At 41.5% G+C, this 4542-nt stretch overlaps 1 non-coding gene across 1 annotated transcript; it reads left to right on the top strand.

Moving 5' to 3' along the window:
• The first annotated feature begins 4189 nt into the window (after positions 1-4189).
• On the top strand, positions 4190-4297 carry LOC138069837 (U6 spliceosomal RNA). The gene has a single exon (XR_011144105.1). It is a non-coding gene; the product is annotated as a U6 spliceosomal RNA (small nuclear RNA).
• The last annotated feature ends 245 nt before the right edge of the window (positions 4298-4542 follow it).

Raw genomic sequence — 4542 nt, 5'->3', positions numbered from 1 at the left:
GGTGGTGGACAGGGAAGCCTGGTGTGCTGCCGTCCATGGGGTCACAAAGAGTTGAACATGACTGAGCGACTGAACTGAACTGATAGATTCATAGTGGTAGCTTTATTCCTGTATATCATGGAGAAAACCATGATACTTGCTTTCTCAAAGGCAGTTGTGAAGGATTCAGGGTCTAATGTCAGATCTAAGTCTTTTATAATACAAAAAATCTACTGTGAGTCTCCTCAGATTTCCCTGGAAGTAAAATGAACAGATGAGAAATGCTGCTATTTCTTATCAATATATGTAACGTCTATGACTGGTAGCCTGTGCCTGGACTCCACTTAAATGTTACGTTGCATTCCTCGTCCTTGTATTTCATCCAGTCATCTAAGCCAGAGTCCGTGCCAAATCCCACAATTCTGTCTTCATCATGTTCTCCCACCTTCAAACAGCAAAAAGAAGTCACCATTTCCAAGAAACACACTCATCAAGAGAACCTTGATTCTTCTTTTGCCTTCAACTTCTAATATTTGTTTGATAAATTTAGTAAATTTGGCACAAGAGAGCAGGCTGTTTTATCTAGAATTAGCTAAAGAATCAATCACTGAGGACTCTTGTCAATTACTACCTTCCTCTTTTATATTTGCCGTAGTTGGATAAACTTTTGGTTTTGACCCGTGGGAGGGATGACAGTGTTCACTGAGGGATTTGCAAATGGCTATGCAATCATTTTCTAGTAGAGAATGCAATCTGGCTTTACACTCTCTTATTTCACACTTTCAGTAAGTTTTCTTATCCCTATATTTTCTATCAACTTGATATTTGTATTGGTATCATTATGTTAGCCCACAGTTCACAAATAATTATAGAATACACAATGCTCTTTGTTGTATATTCCATGCAGCCAGTTGATTCTTGTATAATATTTTTATTGATTTCTGCTGGTCTCTTGCGTCCATTGTCAGCCGACAGTTGGGATCAGACCATGAACTGACAAAGTCAGACTACGAATAAATGATTGATTACTATCCAGTTCAGCAAAGTCATTCAAAGCATTGACAAATGAGTGTGATGGATGCTGTAACTTCCTTTGAATAAGACAAAAGAGAAAAAAAAAGAAGACATGTAGGCACCCCATTCATTTACCGATGTGTGACTTCTTCCCTTAATCAATCATGTTTTTTTGAGATCAGAAGAGTGTTTCCTCATTTTTTCGGTATTCGCAATCTGGCAGCCACAGATATGACATGCTGTTATGTTTAATCTGTATCATTGACATTTTCTCTGTCATCTTCTTAAGTCTGGACAAGCAACCAAAAAAAAAAAAAAAAAAAACCAAGCTGTGGTTAGTAGTGTTTGCCAATTTCTGTCATATAAATACTCCTTCCATGGTTTCACTCTACCAACTTGAGATGCGCAGTATCGTATCATCATGTAACATTTCCATGACACAAGCACGATAGCAGAAAATAACCCTGAGACCATAGATAATAGCAACATGTAGTAACATAATTAGGAAGGAGTGTAAATATTGAGTACTTATTACCTCTATTTTTAATATAACTTAAGCATAAATTTATACAATTTATTTTAAAATCATAATTGTATCTAACTAACTGGCTCTCAAAAATCCAGCAAAGTTAACAGTTGGCTCTCAAGAGTTGGTACAAACTAGTTTGAGCATCCCAGCACTCCACGTGGGTGGGACGGATTAGTTCTCATCATAAGGGCTGTGACCCTTGGCTGCTAAAGTGGAACATATAAACAGGCGCACAGTGCGCGAATGATGCATGAATGAAGACTTTAAGTCGATTATCTAATTGTTATAATCAAAACACACTCTTTCTTTTTTCTTTAAATCAGCTCATAGAACCGAAGGCTGAGTAACTACATTTGAACTGTACCGTATCAGCAGATACCGTACTGACAGCCGTCAGTCTTTCTCAGCTGCAGTGTGATTTTCCACACTTCCTCTGAAGGCACAGCTTGCAGTTTGAAGCCAGGCCTCTATGGTCCAGTTTGGAAGAATAATCCATGACAAAACTAGCTTAAAAATGCCAGCATGTTCCTTAGACCCTGGAATATAATAACATCTTCTCAGACAAGCAGCTGCTAATTGGCTCGCAGGACTCTGGCCTTTGGGGATTTGTCTCAACAGCTGCCAACATGTTGCTTACCTGGGAGACACTCACCTTTATTCCTGAAATTAACTGGAGGTGGGGCCTCTGAGTTTTGCTTTTGAATCACAGAAGTCATACAACTTCCCTTGTGGCCACAGCCTTCTGCAATGTTTTTCCTCTGTGAGTGGTCTGTTGCTAGGTTCAGGGAGCAGCCAAGGAAGGCCAGCCTAGAGCTAGAGCTGTGCTAAACTGACTTTTTTGCAGGCACAGAAGGTGGCAGCTGTCCTTCAGAAGGTCAGGAGATGAGCAAAGACACGCTGCGTGACACTGTGCCTTTGGCCTTCATTCATCTTCATTCATTCTCACTCTCTCACTAGCCAAATGAATCAATAAATACCAGGTGCCTACCTGGAAACTGAGCAGCGTGTATTCGCTAAATTTAAAGACCTTCATGGACTTTTTCTTACAAAAGCAATGCGTATTTATTGTAGAAGACAATGTTAGAATACAAATAATTGAGAACAAAAGGAAAACAATCATAATCATTCTAAGATATTTATTTGTTTTCTTCCAGACTTTTTAGTGCATGTGTAATACGTGGTTGAGCCTCCCAGGTGGCTCAGTGGTAAGGATTCCGCCTCCCAAGGCGAGTTCAATCCTTGGATCAGGAAGATTCCCTGGAGAAGGAAATGGCAACCCACTCCAGTATTTTTGCCTGGAGAATTCCATGGACAGAGAATCTTGGTGGGCTACAGTCCATGGGGTCACAGAGAAACGGACACAACTTAGTGACTAAACAACAATACATGGTTACAAAATTGGGATCCTGTTTAATAAATATAATGCTTTTTGACTTAAAATTATACTGTGAAGTGGTTTTTGTTTTAACAAGGTATTTGCACGGGTCTTGGGAGGGACAAAGCATCCCTTTGGCTTCATCGTGTTGGAGGGAAATAAAGTGATGCTTCTTGTAGGAATGCAGTCTTAGAATGGAGGAAACCAAATGATTTGTGCAAGCTCTTCTGTCTTGCTGTTGCTGGGATCAGGGAATCTGAGATCTTGGAAGGCTGTCGCTGCTTTTCACAGGATCTTTCGCATTAGAATCTTTGATTTGGGAAATTGAACTATTGTTAGTCGATGTGTGTTTCTGCAACTATTTCCTTTAGCGTATTCAATGGTAAAAGTGTGTATGCTACATGTGGTAAGAGGATATGCAGAAGAGAGCTTTTATATATACTTTGCCTCTAAAACAGAGGCGGCAGCAGTCTCCTAGAATGCAGCTGGGGGGTAGCCAAGATCAGATAATTCCACCGTGTTTCCAGTTCTGGTTTCTTGAGAAGGGGGGCCCTACCCTTCAAGCCTGTGGGGTCCACCTCTTTGCTGTCTCTACAGTCCGTCTCCTCTGTCATCCCCACTGCCTCTGGCTTGGTCCAGGCCCTCGTTATTGCTTACCCACACGGGCTCGGCTCCCTCCTCTGTGGCCCCCAACGCCTTCCAACCATCCTCACAGTGATCTCTCTGTGGCTTTGCTCTTGCGAGTGTGATTCCTGGACCAGCATCACCTGGGACCTGCAGACTCTCAGAACCCATATTCTCTGTCAGCGAGGACCCAGTATGAAAACAGAGAGCTTCATTAATTTGAACAGAGAAATTTTATGTCTTTAAATTTATTTTTATTTTATTTCTGGCTGGGCTGGGTCTTTGTTGCTTTGTGTGGGCTTTCTCTAGTTGCGGTGAGCGGGGGCTACTCCCTAATTGAGGTGTGTGGGCGTCTCACTGCAGCGGCTTCTCTCGTTGCAAAGCGCGGGATCTAGGCTCCTGGGCTTCAGTCATTGTGGCCTGTGGGCTCCCGAGCATAGGCTCAGCATTTGTGGCGCATGGGCTTAGCTGCTCCTTAACTTGTGGGATCTTCCCGGACCAGGGATTGAATCCATGTCCCCTGCATTGGCAAGGGGATTCTTAACCACTCGGCCACCAGGGAAGTCTCAAGAAATTTTAATATATCAGTTGGATAAGTGGATAATTGGGTGAATATATTCTTTTTGCGGCTTATCATGGAGATTGTTTCCAATAAGAAAGATGGGAGAGTGCTCGCTTCGGCAGCACATATACTAAAAATTGGAACGATACAGAGAAGATTAGCATGGCCCCTGCGCAAGGATGACATGCAAATTCGTGAAGCGTTCCATATTTTTTAGACCAAAAGAAAGCAGGAGTGGCAATACTCATATCCGATAAAATAGACTTTAAAACAAAGGCTGTGAAAAGAGACAAAGAAGGCCACTATATAATGATCAAAGGATCAATCCAAGAAGAAGATATAACAATTATAAATATATATGCACCCAATATAGGAGCACCGCAATATGTAAGACAAATGCTAACAAGTATGAAAGGGGAAATCAACAATAACACAATAATAGTGGGAGACTTTAATACC

This window comes from Capricornis sumatraensis, chromosome 22 (genome assembly GCF_032405125.1).
Source record: "Capricornis sumatraensis isolate serow.1 chromosome 22, serow.2, whole genome shotgun sequence".
NCBI lineage: Eukaryota > Metazoa > Chordata > Mammalia > Artiodactyla > Bovidae > Capricornis > Capricornis sumatraensis.
The sequence above is the reverse complement of the archived record's forward strand: the minus strand, read 5'-3'. Positions and strand labels throughout refer to the sequence as shown.